The sequence below is a fragment of the Gavia stellata genome, chromosome 9, assembly GCF_030936135.1.
Source record: "Gavia stellata isolate bGavSte3 chromosome 9, bGavSte3.hap2, whole genome shotgun sequence".
In the NCBI taxonomy this organism is placed as follows: Eukaryota; Metazoa; Chordata; class Aves; order Gaviiformes; family Gaviidae; genus Gavia; species Gavia stellata.
Genome location: NC_082602.1, coordinates 41,234,864 through 41,250,769, shown reverse-complemented (window position 1 = coordinate 41,250,769; position 15,906 = coordinate 41,234,864). Strand labels below are relative to the sequence as shown.

General features: G+C 53.5%; 1 protein-coding gene across 1 annotated transcript in view; it reads right to left on the bottom strand.

Annotated features, from left to right (window-relative positions):
- Positions 1-3,509, bottom strand: part of INPP5A (inositol polyphosphate-5-phosphatase A) — a 262,693-nt gene extending 259,184 nt beyond the window's left edge. Inside the window, exon 1 of the mRNA XM_059821118.1 lies at positions 3,457-3,509. The gene's annotated coding sequence lies outside the window, so the exon portion shown is untranslated. The remainder of the gene's footprint in view (positions 1-3,456) is intronic.
- Positions 3,510-15,906: the final 12,397 nt, after the last annotated feature.

The following is a 15,906-nucleotide window of genomic DNA, read 5'->3' as shown; positions in this document are numbered from 1 at the left end:
AAAAGTAACTGAAGAGAATGAAAAGAATACAGCAGATAAGAAAAAAGACGGCACATTAAAGTAATTAAAATCCTATACAGTAAAAGCCAGGCAGATTGATTTTGTGGCCACTACAACGGTAGGCTCGTTGAAGGGTAAACGTGAAGTTTCGTCAGTACAGACAGAGGAAGCAAAGAAAGCGAGGAAACCGGGGAGGGAGAGGCTCGGATCATGGAACGGGTTGGGTTGGAAGGGACTGTAGAGATCATTGAGTCCAACCCCCCTGCCATGAGCAGGGGCATCAGCGGAGGGGGGAAAAAAGAGAAAGAGTGACCCACAGGTAACCTGAACTCCATCTTCGGTCGTTAGCAAGAGCACAGTGTGATAAAAACAGGAAATGTTTATACAAGCCAAACATTAAATGCTTAGGTAAACAGGAATGTACCAAAAATCATACGCATTCATATTCACAAGATGCACGTGTTCACGAAACTTTGAAGAATACTTCTCGATCTAATACTGCATTAGCGTTTTTAATGAAGCAGCAGAACTACTCGAGGAATGAAACAAACCCAGCACAGTCCCTCTTCACTGTTAACATGTTTATTCATGAGCTCCCAGGGCAGCACTGCAACAGGTTATTAGTGGATGTGGATGGCTGGCAGGAGCAAACCAGTACGTTACCATAACTTGCTTCTGGCAATCGGAGAGCAAAAAAAAGCTGGTTTCTCCCCTTTGCAAAAGTATAGCCAGGTCAGCAATACCAGCGATCTAGAAAAGACTGTCCCACCCAGGGGAACCTGTCTACCCCAGACATTTTAAGTTATTCTTCTATAAAATACCTGTCTCAACTAAAGAGCATGTGCACGTCCAGCATGTGCCAGCCAAGTAAACAGTACTCATAGAAAACACATCTGAAGTGCAAATCACGCTGTTGCCACACAGTAACGTTCAGGCTACTTTGAACACATCGGAGGAAGGTTTATCGCAGAGCCAACACGCGAGGGTTTGCTGGCGTGGAAAGGGGAACCCCCCCACCCAGACCCAGCCTGCCTACGGCAGCCCTTTACATGGGAGAACCTGCCCCGGAGCTGGCCGTAGGGACACTTCCCAGAGGACCTCTGCCCCGGAGCTGGCCGTAGGGACACTTCCCAGAGGACCTCTGCCCCGTGATGAATCAGATCCCCAGAGCAAGAGAAGGCGGGACTGTGCTGGTGCAGGATGCTCGGACCCAACCATCCCGTCCGCTCAGAGTTTCTGCGTTGCGCTGTGAAAACGCATACCGTTACACTGCACTGAGGTCCAGAAAAATTTGACTCAAAGCATAGTGTTCAATTAAAATGCGTATCACCAACTGAAATTTGAAATCAGAAACGGAAAAAATGGACCAGAGGAACTGGAAATGGTTTTCCAGCCCAGCATAGGTGAAGTCTATCCCAGCAGGAGTCCTTGTTTGTAACTGAAATCGCTTCAGGTCACAGCAGAGAAACTTTCTCCTCCGCTGAGCAGGAAAAGCCCGACAAACAGAAACAGCCACTGACAGCTCCAACGTGTAACTCGAAAGCTAAGGCCACAAACCAGGCTCATGTCATCGTTATGGTGCCTGAATTTCACCAACATTATGCCAGAAGCCCGATGGGGCAGCCGCCAGTCCCAACTCCAACAGCAACAAACCGTAAGCGTAATCACGAGTGTCCAGACCAGTCTTTCCATTCCCCACCCCGCAGCGGAACGTATCCAAATAAGCCCCATTTTATTGCTGCAGAACACCAAATTTTTCATCGCAAGGGAGACGCCTGGTAGAGCGGAAGCGCTCCCCTCTTTGCTCACGCCGAACAATAAAAAACAAATAGGCTTCACTTTCTGCAGGAGCGCCGGTGAGTCTTAAAAACTGGCCAGGAAATCATTTAGTCTGACAGAATGGGGGTTTCTCCAGCGACAGTGCTCCGAAGCACCCGCTTTTGTCCCTCTCAGCCGAAAGAGAAGGCAAGAGAAGGCAGGATGGCACTTTGAACCACGGGAGATAGCGGGCTCGGGTCAAACGGAGGCATCATCTTCAGGCTCTAGCAACGGTAACAGGAACACGCCGCACTAATTATCTGTGGAGTCCTCCTGAACACCACACAACTTCCCTCACAAATAGGCACTGCACAAGCCTAAGGCCATAATCCAAAACTTCTTATGAAACGAGTATTTCCACAGTGTTGATTTAATACGACCTGACACATTTGAGTGTAAACACAACTGCAGTGATCATTTGTCAAAGTTCGCTAAACTCAGCGAAAAGATGAACTGCATCCTTTGGCTACACGTGCTCCGAAGCGCGTGCTTCAGGCCAGCCTTCCAGAAGACGAAAAAACACAGCAAACTTTGAAGACTGGGGGAGCACGAAAAAACCGCGCAGCTGCTTACTGCAGCGCCCGTAGCTATTTGTGCGCAGGGCTGGCGCCCAAAGCAAAGCCCATCCTAACACAGACGGCAAGAGCACCACGCAGCAGAAGCCTGGACCCCACTCCCCGCTCCGCGCACGCTGCTCCACGAGCTGCCGACCCCTGGAAACGCTCCCTTGGCGGTACGTGACACGCCAGCAGCGCGCGGTTCCAGAAGCGCTTTGCCACTGACCTCAGCGGCTCCAGACTTCACCCGGGGCGCAGCCTGGGAGGTCGAGAAGCCTGGCTGCACTTCCAGATACGTGTAAATGTCTGTCTTAATTCACACAAATTTAGAAGAGAGCATTTTCCTCTTGGATTAACTGCTGGCAGTGCCAACTGTTGCGCTCGTCTTGTTTGCAGCGACGAGAAATGTGCCAAGCGTCACTCTGGACGTGCCGCGCTCGACAGAAGCAAGCCCGCATCTCCCCGTCACCACGGCCCGGAGCCGCAGGGGGAAGCCTGGGGCCAGCCGAGCCGCAGCCCCTCCGACGGCTACGGAAGGGGCGCTCCAGGGCGGAATCCGTCTCCCCCGGGAACGGGGCACCCCAAGCTCTCCCCCTCCGGACGCGGCGGGCCCGTCAGAGCCTCGGCCAAAGGAGCCGGGCCCCCCGGGGCCGCGCTGCCCCGCACGGCGCGGCCAGCGGCAAGGGCGCTGCTGGGGGCCGGCCGGGGACACGCGGCGCTCCCCGGGAGGCCGGCCCGCTGCCGGCTGCCTGCCCCAGCGCCTCGCCCCGCGCCTCCACAGGCGGCAGAGCCCCCCCCCCCCGCCCCGGCCGACCCCGGGCGCACCGGCCGGCTGGCGGGAGACGGACGGGGCGGCCGCCGGCACCCCGCGCCGCCCGCACCTGCGGCCGGCCGGGACCGGAGCGGGCGGGACGGGACGGCAGCCGCGGGCGGGGGGCGGCGCGGCGGCGCTAGGACCGGCGCGGGGCGGCGGCCCGGGAGGCGGCGCGGCGGCGCTGCCCGCGGAGACCCCGGCGCCCCCCCCTGCCCGTGCCCCCCCCCCCCCCCCCCCCCGCCGGGCGCGCGCGGCCGCGGTACTTACGTCGTCAAAGAGGGACCCGACGTTGGCCGTCACCAGGAGCACCCCGGCGCCGGCCGCGGCCCCCTTCACCGCCATGGCGCCGGCGGCGGGCGGGCGGAAGCGCGGAGCGCGGCCGGCAGCGGCGGCGCTGCGGGGAGCCCGGGGGCGGGCGCGGGGCGCTGCGGGGAGCGGGGCGCCTGGCCCGCCCCGTCAAGGCGGGCGGGCGGGCGGGGGGCGCGGGCGGCGGCGAGTCCTCCCGGCGCGGGCAGCCCGCGGACATCCGCGCCGCGGCGGGCCGGCCGCCCTGCGGCTGCTGCGGGGCCGCGGCGCTCAGCGCTCGCCCGCCGCCGCCGTCGCGTTGCTGCCGGGACGGCTGCCGCCGGCGGAGGCTGGCGCCGGGCCGCGGCGCATGGCAGGTCGGCGGGACGGAGCGGAGCGGCGCGGGACGGGGCGGCTGGTGGCGGCGCGGCGGGGCTGGTCTCGGCGCTCCCCGGCTGGGCTGGGCTGGGCTGGGCGGGCGCTGCACGCACCGCGCTGCTGCTGCCGCCGCCGCCGCCGCCGCCGCCGCTCCCGGCTCTGGCGGCGCGGCGGGCGGGCCGGGCTAGGGCTCTGCGCCCGCGACGTCACAGCGGCCCCGCGCGGCTCTTAAAAGGGCAACGCCACCCCTCGGGAGGCGCCCCGCGGGAGGCAGCCGGCGGCGCTGTCCCGCGGCCCGGCCGCCACCGCGCCCCGCTCGCCGCCGCCCCCCGCTCGCCGCCGCCCGTCCCCGCGGAGAGGGCAGGGCAGGGCAGGGCAGCGCGGCCGCTCGCTCCCCGAGCGCCGCCCGCCGCGCGGGGCCGGGCCGGGCGGGGCCGCCGGCGGCGCTCACCTGCGCGGGAGCGCGGCCTGGCGCGGCCGGGGCCGCCAGACCGCGGCCGGGCGGGCGAGGCCCGGTGGAGCACGGCGCGGGGCGGCCGGGCCGGGCCGGGCCGGGGAGCGCCCCGGCGGGGCCGGAGCTCGTCTCTGTCCGGGCGCTGCCTCTTGCGCGGGAACCGGCCCCGCTGCCCTTCGCCCCGGGGCGCGGCGGCTGCCGGCGCCCTGTCCAGGGTGGCCCGGAGCGGCGGCGGCGGGCGCCCGGCAGGAGCCGCGCCGGGGTGGCTCTGCGGGCCCTCCGGGGCGCCGGGGGGGTCTCCCCGGGGGGGTCTCCCCGGGGGGGTCTCCCCGGGGGTCTCCCTGGGGCTCTCCCCGGGGAGCGCCCGCCCGAGGCGGCGGCGCAGCTGGAGCGCAGCGCGGCTGCGGCGCTGGTGGGGCCCACCGCCGCGCGCGCCTCGGGCGGCCCGGGAGCGCCTCGGGTCGAAGCCGGGGAGCCCCCCCCCCCCAAAACGGCCCGCGGCGCGGCCGGTTCCCCGTCTGCCGCCTGTCCTTCAATGGTTTGGCAAACGCACGTGGCTGCCCCCGGAGTGGGAGACCCACAGCGCTGCAGTAGGGCTCCATCGTAAGGAACGGAAGACACGACGCTTACTGGGAATGCCGGGCAAGCTGCTCCTCGAGCCAGCGGAGTCCAGACCCGGGGAGGAGTAGGCTGAAACAGTCCATACGGAGCCTGGGAATGCACCAAAGTACTCTTCAGCGTACAAACACACCCCTTGTCAGAGGAATCTTTCCAGTAACTTTGCTTAAGAAACTGGAGAAGTGATAAATGGGTCTTTGCTGGGCTGTGCAGAATAGCTGGCTCCCGCCGTTATCTGTATTTCATGGCTGAGTCGTAACAGGAATGAAGTGTGCAGAAGCTTACGTTACATGGCTTGCAGAGGTCTCACTGAGTTTCAGAGCTGGGGAAGCTGTTGTCCGAAGAGCGTGTGAATGACACGGACAGAGAGCCGCCGAGCAGAGCGGGGAAGGCAGGAAACCCAAACTAGATTCGAGAGCAAGTGCACGAATACACGAAACTGAGGGGAAAACAAAATGTAGAGGCAGCTCTGGGGGTGCTGTGGCAGAAAGGGTGTCTAACGGGTGACACACGCTGTAGGAGAGGTGAGAAGGGAAGTCACCGAAGACTGAAACCTCTGTCACACTGAGTAGGAAGACATCACACCGGACAAGAAGTCTTGGCCGGAGAAATGTGCCGGCCCCCGTCAGAGAAATAAGAAGGTCGTCACTGCTTCTCGGCAGAACGTGTCTCCTCAGCTCTCGGCGGTGTCTCCCCAGAGAGGGGTGTCTGACGGGCAGCAAATAATCACATACGGCTCCAAACACAAGGCAAAGAAAATTTATCTCCCACGTGGGCCTTCAGATACGGTTTATGCAAAAATTCGTGTATTTTGCATTGCAGTCGACAATGTGTGCTTACGGTCAGTTAGCAAGCCTCTCCCAAATTAAAGATACGTCAGGCAAACAAGCTCTGCGGCTCGTGCTTGCGGTGAATGAGATTTCACGTGCGGCAGAAAAATAGTTTCCGAGTCAGGGTGGTGGCAGGCAAAGAAGGCATTGATACCCAACTGATACAGCCGGCATCAGTGAAGGCCCTAGGCTACAAGATTTTCTCAGTATTAAGGAAAAAGAAAAAAAGAGCTAAATAAAGCCAGTCTTCAGTTATGGGATTCTCCATACCATTAAGAAAATAGAAATTATCAGCTGAATGCCAAGGAAAAACAACTGAAAATTCTAACTACACAAGAGCAACTACCCTCCCCTATAAAAAGTAGTGCATGAAGTAAGGCACTAGAAGAAGAGATTCAAATAATAAACCTAGTGCAAAACAAGCTGACAGTACTTAATCGCACCTCTTCGGCAAGCTTCAGCTACCCAGAAATATTTACGGGATGTCTTCCTGCTACCTTGCAGTCATGCTCCCTCCACCTGCAGTCAGGAAAGGAGATTGAGCTCACCTCCGTTCCCACGTAATTGCTGTGGGTGGCAGAGCGCAGAGGCCAGCAGCCAGACCTTCGGTTCAGGTTGGTCCCTCCCACACGTGCCACAGCCACGCAGGTTCTACCAAACACCGCGGTGTGCTCACCGCGCAGTTCCCGCAATGCAGCGCAACCAGAGGGGTGCCTCCAGGTGCTGCCATCGCACGCCTGCAGTACAGGCAGTCTCAGAAACCAGGAACAGTGCTTGGGCCGCGGCAGCCCCTGCCTGGCAGAGTGTCCAGTGCGTTACAGGAAGGTCTGTCAGAACTGGGGGCCAGGGGAGGCAGCAGAATCACCGAACTCACGCATCCCAAGCGGCCTGATACCCACTGTCAACGCCAGGGCAACTAGAAATACACACAGGACCAAACAGCTTGAAGCTATGAAGAGAGCAAGCAACTGCAGCAGATGCCCGTGTCTGAAAAGCCACTGCTTGATAAAGGCAAAATTATTCGTAGTACTCAGTAGCAAAAATAAATAGTGGCAAGTACTACTGACCCGGGGAAGCATTGACTTCACCGACCTATGGTGCTATTCACCACGTGATAGTAGTGTATTACATCTACAGATAGACACAGGTGAAGGGGCGCGTCGGCCAACCTGCGAGAGGAGGTGGCTGTTTCCAGTGACGTTGAACTTGACAAGTCCTGTAAGGTCTCTTCTTTGTGGCAAACTCTCTCAGGTGGGGGTGCAAGTGGAATGACAAAAGCTCTGCTAGATCGTGACTGCTGGCTGCCTTTGATAGAAGGTACAAATTAAATATACAATTAAATAAAAACCAAGTTGAAACTGTGGAAGTCTGCCTCATACGTGGGATACTTGCTGACCTCCAGTGAGCTGTGGCATACAGGTAAATGCAGTGCAGAATATGCTCGTGCCCGGAGACACCAAACACCGCTGGACTCCTCTGGACAATTTCTGCTAAGGTTTTGTGCAACTCCCGAGACAACTATTGCATAAAGTTGCACTGCAGACACTGTGATCTTACCTGGATGCAGCCATCAGAGGTATCAAAGATGAGTTGATCAAACATACCATCCTGATATTTCTTGACATATTTACACACAAGCAAAAAGAAAATGAGAGAGAGAGAGAGAGAGGGAAAAAACATTCGCTGCTGTGTTGAATGTTTTTGGCACAGAAGTCTTACAAATTTCAGCCCACGGCGATTACATCAAAGGCAGGGTATGCTGGAGGAAGCTGTGTCAAATTACACCCAGCTGGAAGGGGATCCCGAGCCATATGGCATCCAGGTGAAAAGTTTGGCAGTGCTCAGGAACAGGAAACGAGAATAGGAAGTGGCTGCAGACCACAAGAAGTTACTTGTACAGAACCCGGGCAGCAATCGCCAGGCTACAATGTAGATCTACTTTGGCAGTTTCTTTGGTAGAGGAAGTACTACAGTACAAAAGTGTCGCAACTGCATGAAAGTAAAACGATGACCGACCGATGATTGAGCTGATGTCTGCGAATCTCATGCCTTTTTCAAGGAAAGGAGCGGATAAAACCGGAGAAAACAGGAACATAAAATACAGTATCATCTATAAAGCGTTTTCAAAAGAATTCCTGAGAGCTGACTCGCCCAATAAGGGATTACAACAGAAGCCATTTCCAAAAGCAAGAAATGCTGAACATGAAGCGAGGTGTAAAGATATCTTAGACCTGTGGATGCGTGTGGGGAAGCGCAGGCCAAGCAGAACGCCCAGCGTCCCCGTGAAAGCAAAGGAAACGTGAAGCAGCCCAGCGCCAAGCGCACGGACTGCTTTCTTGCCGCAGACCGTTTCTCAGCGATGGCTGCAGCAGCTTGTGTTAGCGATTCAGGGCAGTGTCTCAGCAGATGCAGAACTCAGACTACACTGTTTCAGGCAGTGGGTCCTAACTGCAGCCAGCTTTTTGCCATTTTCTGCAGGGTCAGAATTCACCCATCCCATCAAATGGCAGCATCCAATCAGTAATAAATGTTTCCAATTAAAAAAAGCAAGGAATGATCGAAGCGGTACTTCCGCACTCAGTTGCAGAAGCCCGGTACAAATATTGATGGGAGACGCACGTTGCCAGCCACTTGGTAGAGCAGGGGAGGTGTAGAGGGGACATGAGCTAATTCTGCAAAGGTAAACTGAATGGAGCTGGTACTTGGTAAACTCAGATGAACAAGATCTATACCTGTGCTATGTGGGGGAAAAAAAAGGCAAATGTATGTCCAAATACGGAAGTTTGCCAATGGCAATGGCGAAAGAGTAATAGGTAAAAACATACTGAAGTCTGTATTATGTGACCTTTGATGTGAATGTTAAACCTAAGTGTGGGCTGTAGAGCTGATACTTAATTTTGCTCTTGATATTGCAATGGATAACTTGCCAGAGGAGATGTTACAGTATAATGATGGGGAAACAGGAATATGAAAGTGCCTCTTTGCACCCCGTTCAGCGAGTAGGAGTTGTAACTGCCTCCAGTGGTATCCACACCAGTGCCGTCTCCAGCTCCGGAGGTTCACAGCTCTGACCCCTGGGCCAAGTCCAGTTGGCAGAAGGTGCAAATGTGGATCAGATAATTTCTCTTCTTCCCCCGCACAGAGGTGGAAGACTGATGGGTGTTGATCGGTGTTGCTATTGTAGGGAAAGCACCACTACTAGCTAAGGTTGCCTAACGTTTTCCGTTACAGTGGTTTTCTAGTACTTATAACCCAGACAGTGTAGTCTGAATATTTTCAGTCTTGGTGCTTGCCTTGAATATTAAGTTTGAGCAAAAGGGCTCAAGAATCAGGTTAGTTTTTACTAAGTAGCTTTGCCACTATGAGGGAAAAAATGGTCTTGAGGCTGAGTTTTTCAAATAAGCCTGAGGGTCAAGGTAAGTGCACAACATCATCGTCCCCATGAATTTTCATTACACAGCTTGGAAAACAATGTCACCACTTGCACAGATGCCACGGAGGAGTTGTCTTGTAGGCTTGGGCCATTGTATTTTTGACCCAAGCTCCAATATTTTCACAGCTTTTCCTACTGAAATAAAGCACAAGTAAGATAACAAAAGAGTTACTTGACATTATTCATTGGCAGGTTCATAGAAAATGTGATTGGAATTGGCACAGAGGAGGGATGTGTGATATCCCAAACCCACTGACACACCTTCTGAAGAGCACAGACAGACACAGGCAAGCAAAGAGCGGCATCATTTGCTCTCAGACGGGGATGGTGGGGCCCGCGCAGGCTGAAGGCAAGGCTGCAGGTGTGAAGGCAGGCAGGCAGCGCGGAGCGGCAGGACTGGGCACGTGCCGAGAGTCCAAATCATATGGTCTCGTACCTTCCCGGAGTCGACAGCGGGGGCCTGGGCTGCAGCTGGCAAGCCTACAGACGAGGTGGGGTTGAAGATTTTAGGACAACAGGTTTCAGTGGGGGTTTGGAAGATGGATGTTGCCTGTTGTGGAGGTTGCGATCAGTGAAAATTTGGCTGGAGGCAAATTCAGTTTTTCAGCTGAAAAAAATACTGCAACCTCCCCCAAAAGCTTGGTCAGGCCAGCTCCCTGGACAACAGACCTGAGAATTTTAACAGAAAACAGATTTCCATTCATTTTTTGGAAAAGAGACAAACACTGCATTCGGTTATTTTTGCACTGTTGTCTTGTCCTGCTGCCCTCAGCGTGGGTGTGTGAAACCACCATGCCTGCTGACAGCCATAAACGCTCCCGTGGCCTTCCCGGCGCTTCTGCGTGCGCAGCCTCTCTCAGGTCATCGTCCGCACCCTGGTTTAGGCGGAGGTGATACCTCTGGGAGCTGGGGAGTGGGCACAGGCTCGGTTCAGGGCACGTGGCAGGATTAAACGAGGCTGTCACGTGCAGCGCTGTGCTGCTGTGTGGCACTGAGATAACCTGTCTTAGCAATGGAAGCGGCTCGGGCACCCGCTGCCGTGGCTCCCAGCAGCGTGGGACAGCCCGTGCTGTGCTCAGCGTGGCCGCAGCCCGGCTCTGACCTGCGGGAACCCCCTGAGCCGGGGCTCCCCCCGAGCCGGGGCTGCTGCTGACCAGTGGCCTTAGGTGAACCTGCAGCTGGGAAGTGCTCAGCAGTTCAGGTTAGATTCAGTTTTGGCTGGGTGCTAGGCTTACAGGGCTGGAGGCAGGACAGCGGCCAGATGCAACCTTAACAATAATGCAATGCTTACCTAATTTGGTTCATAATTATGGTTTCCTTAGACTTTGAGGAGTTCACCTTTTGAAAGTTTATCTAAGATACTAATTGCACCCTGCTTGGAAAAGAGAAGACTGTAGTTAAAAAATCTGCTAAATTATGTATCTCTGTCCTGAGTAAAATAACGCGCAGTGAGTGGCGCAGAAAATGTACTTTTTTAAAAGCGGATGTTACTGGTTATTGGTACTCTGTCACTGGTCTGCTGTCTCCGTAAGGTGGGACATGTTGTTCCCTGCACATTTCCCCCGGAACGTGGAGCGCCGTGGCTGCCGAAGTGTCGTTGGGGTGCAGCAGTGCAGGGTCAGCGCTTGGAGCTCCGACTCCCATCCGAGTGGGAAGGGCTCCCGGTCCCTAGCGAAGGGATAATGGACGAAGCACTCATACACCGGTTATGCAATTCCTCCGTAATCATATTTGACTTACTTTCATCACTGTCTTTATGGCTTTACTAATTGGCTTATGCTTTTATTAGAAAGATCTTTATGAAGAGCTTTTTATAATGGCAGGAAAAACAACAAAAAAACCAGAACTATATCAAATTAAAACCCTTAAATGCAATGTAATATTTTGCTGCCTGAAAGCTCTTTTATAACCCTGAGGGATGGACTCTGTTCTTCTCGGAGATGGATCTTAGTGGGCTTTGAGAGCCTATCCCAGCATTTGATTAAATGGGCCATTTTGTACTTTCTAGACTGCAAAACACAGCTTGAAGGAAATGGTCTCAGAGTTTTCACTGTCTTTTTTTAGTTCACACTTTGGAAGCAAGGAGGGGTCACACAAGTGGCTGCTCCCTAAATGCAGTGAGTTCCTGGAGCCACAGGAACCAGCGGTGGAAAACCCCAAATCTGGTACTCGGGTATCTCATCTACACTTCAGCCCACAGGTTGCTAATGTCAAATAAAGTGTGTCCGACCGAGTCCTGTAGATTTCAGAGCACTGTGCTAGGTACGTGTCCTTTATTTATTTTTAAGTCATTTGAAACTCTTCTGAACTACTGCTGAACTGGATACAGCTCCAGTTATATTTCTCAACAGGAATTTATTGCTGTCCATTATGGGATATTTTGTGCATAAAAAATAAAATTTGTAGGCTATAGCTTCTGCAATAACGGTCCAGGACAGCTGTCTAAGAAGCGTAAGACCTGAAGAGTCTGAACTCAGTCCAGCTGAGCACTGGTCATCACTATACCTCGTTTACAGGCCAGGTAATGAGCTTTCCAGCTGCGAGTGCCAGTTTCTCACTGTCTTCACTTGTATTGCTTCATTTGCTTTACACCACACAAACGTGGACTCTCAGGAAAGAAGCCTCCAAGATTTCAAAATTCAAGTCATAAATGTTCTTAAAATTATTTGTGGTTTTAAATGCATACCTGGGTCCATAACATGGTCGGTTTTGTGGGGAGCCAATTTTGAGCTGCAAATAGCTCAACGGGGGAAAACCATACGGTAAACTAAGAAGATGTTTTCCTACCGCTTTTTCATATCTTGGGTGTTTAGATGTGAACATGGGAATACTGGGAGGGCACCCCAAGGGCTGGGGGGTCCCTAAGGGGCCGGGGGCGGCAGGGCAGATCCTCGTGGCCGAGGCCCATCCCACCACCCCAGGCAGGGAGCTGGGCGGCTGGGGGGTGCTGGGGGTGCTGGGGGTGCACCGAGGGCAGCCCGGCTCGGGCGGCCCACGGCCGGGCACAGCAGAGCTGTGCCGAGGCTGAAGCCCAGCGTCCTACTGCCCTGGGCTGGCTGAAATGGGGTCCTGGGCCATGGGGGGGGTCCAGCTGGGGCTGGTCAGGGACGTTGGGGCTGATGAGAGCCCTCGGGGCCCTGAGGGATACCGTCGGCCGCAGAGACTTGCTGTGCACACCTCAGGCAAACCACTTCATCGCCTGTGCATACATGAGAGCTCTCACTGGAAGTCAGGACTGGAGAGGGAGGGAATGTTGCAAGCAGGCACATTAATACGATTCATGAATATTTCCAACTGAGCAAGCAGAGAACAGTCATATCATTAACTTTGAAATGTGCAGTAAATCAGAGGAAAACATACTGATTCCCTTAATAGCAATGGAGAGGACACAGCAAGTACAGGTATGAAAAAAATACTTGCATTTGATTTGAAAAACTCCAGTTGGCCCCGGGACCACCATTGCTATTACTGGTGCAGAGAGCATTGAAGCTGAGATGACAGCGATGGCTGAGGTGACTCTCCACACACTGCATGCCATTTTAACGATGTCAGAGCATTAAGGCATACTTTAGCATCTGTGTTCTGGCAATGTTCCAACTCCTGTATAACTGAAAATATCTTTGTAGCTGTTTGGATTTCACCTTTCAGGTCAGCAATGGCTCCTTAATATAGTTGACACTTACAAGGTCTGCAGTTTTTGCTTAGTTATGGGTCCTAAATATATTTCAGCATTTCTAAGGATTGGCCCTATGAGCTGTCTGGATTTTGCCTATGAGTGTGAAATTCCTGTCTTAATACCCCCACACCTGCAGGACAATTTGTATTTAAAGCATTTTGCTCTGATTCTGTACAGCTGCAGCTGATCAGCTCTAGCACTGAAACGACAGCTGATAAACATTCAAGCTGCTCATAGCTCAGCAAATATATGCTGTGTGTTCTGCCTCTAGAAGATGGCACAGATAAGCAGTGTGTCCTCCGAGCTGTTAGTGAAGCAACGAGGACAGTTTCGTGCACCACAGCTTCCCTGGACTGTTGCTAGTTTGCAGCGTGCATTGCCTGCTACCGGCAGGCTCAGCAGCTTTGCAGATCTACATGCAGGTAGTAACCCTGTTTAGCCAGGTCTACATCAAATTACAGGCAGACGTTATACTTCAAGTTTCTTAGGGTTAGCAAGGCTACCACACCATACGTCAGATGAGTTAAGACTGCCTTTGCCCGCTGGCTGTGCCAATGTTTTTCAGTCCCTTTCCATACATGCCACTCGGCTCTACTGCAGTTACCTGTCGTGACAAGGAAAAAAGCTATCTATACCAGTAAAAGCTTTTCCTCAGCGGTATCAGGGTGTTGTTCAAGCGATGAGCAAGAAGGCGTATTCAGGCAGGCTAGCACTTCCTTCCAAGTATCCTCTCCAGAGACTTCAGAGGTGGCCCTTGCTGAATAGCAGCTTGTAAAGCGCCTGGAACTGAAAAGCAGCGGAACAGCTGTGACATAGGACTCTGCTTTGCAGCTGGGAGACAAGTGGATTTCAGCAAAAGTTTGTAGACTGGATCCATCTTTTTCGGCCACCAAAACAAGTCATTTCTCTCAGCGTTTTACTTTTTGTGGAGTAGGCGAGTAACCCCGCGGGAAGCGAGCAGTGTGTGCTCACAGAGTGGTGTGACAGAGGGCTGAGAGGTCCCCTCCAGGGCCGTGTGCCCCGCACCGTCCCGCACCGCTGCGCTGAACGCACCAGCACCGTCCTCATCCATATGCGGGTGTGCAGTAACACCTTTCCCTGCCCGTGGCTGGAGTCCTGACACTGGCAAACGTTAAAGCCAGCTTTGTGCCGCCGTTAAGGCAGGAGCTTTCCAATGCGTTATGGTGGCTGGCCGTGGCCGACGTTCATGCCATGATGTGATCGCTTGTCTCTCTTTTGTGGGATGACGGGGCTCTGTAGCACACGAGCATTATTGTGTGCCTTCATACACCAAATAACTGAAGGTGACAGAGGGCAGCCAACCTTGGTTAAGTTATGTCTGGAGATCAGCAAACAGGACGCTTGCATCCTGATTATTTTAGTCCTCCAAATCAGCCTCAGAACAACTATTTCTGCCTACTTTCGAATCAGAACCAATTGTAAATATTTAATACCTGTCTTACTTCTGATATACAAGCAGACAAATCTAGCTTCTGACAGACTGTGACTATTTGCTATAATGGTTACAAATACTGTTTCTTTTATTTAAAATTCTCTTATGCTGCCACTTGATCATAGGCTTTGATCTGTGACACAGATGAGAAGATTCTTCGTAATTCCCAGAATGGACAGCCCTTACCCCTACAAGAGTTAAATCCAGTGGCAGTCAATGCTATGCTTGAAAAAAGCCCTCAAGAAATAAATAAATGAAATGTAGTTACTGCATTTCTTATTCCAGAAGATTTCCAGGTGCACCATTATGTTTTCCAGTGTACCTGAAGTTGTTTTAATGTTGCTGTTCTCATGTTTTTGTAGCGATGTTGATTTACAGAAAAGACAATATGCACTTATGCGATGAGTAGGACTTGATTTAATTTATGCTAAGCATACAGATGTGGGAGTAAATCAGAACAGAAAGGGTATCACAGACTAATATCTTCAGTGAAATTCTATTTCTTTCAGCTGCTCAAGGACTGCAGAAGTTAGATAGAAATGTTTGCTTTAACATAGCTGATTATCATTAGAGTTTTGCCCGTCAGAAAGCTACCACATTTGGTCTTCGGATGAATGCCTATCCCAGGCGCTTCAAAATGACACTATGAAATTTGGAGTCCCACAGTTGCTCCCAGCGGAGAAGCCTGGCAGTAGCAAAACCCTCAAAGAGCACTTGAAAGCAACTCTTCAGGCCAAATCCTGAACATCTATTCCCTTTCCGTAGGCCTCTGTACTCACATATTGCACTGTACATATTTTCCCTATGCTTTATGTCCACTCCAGAAGGAAGGAAGCTCAGGGTAGCATGTCGGGGAATTCAGGGTTACAGGGGTGAACGTGCAGTTAGAGGCTCCCTTCCTCCCCGAAGAGCGACGGGATCGCTGCTCTGCTGCCGGGGAGAACCTCCCCACCTCTCCTGCCGCTGGTCTTCCCTCGGCCGCTGGCAGCGGAACGAACTCCCTCCCTGGGCGGCTCCTCTGGCAGCTCGCGCAGCGTGACACCGCAGGGCCCGTGCAGAACTGCTTGTTCAGCTGCAGGCGACGGCACAACAGCTGATGAAAGTGCAAAATAGTGAAGTTTGCACCTTCGCTGCCACCCTGGGCAGTATCAGTATTGGTCACGGCGCAGTTACAAAGTCCACAGTTACAGGATCTTAAAGAATAGGACTAGTATGCACGGAAATAAAACTTAGCGGCTCATAAACCCACTCCTTTAACAACAGATGGCTGCACCGTATTCTCTGCAATGCCTGTGCGTTATTTCAAGATTCCGGTGCCCTGTACAAAATATCACCGAACACTCTGATGTTTGTGAGAGCCAGAACATGTACCACAGGAAGATGGGGATATAAACCAGAGGCTTCAACTTCTTTTTTCACATTTACCCCTATAGCACTGTTTGTTATGATCTAACTTGCAGAGAAGCCTGCAAATGATGTTGTTCTTAGCCCACTTTTGGCACACAAATGACACCCACCACTGTCACGTGAAGCTCTTCTTGGGATGGCGGCAGTGCAGCAGGCGGAGCGGCTTGGCGGGCTCCTGCACAC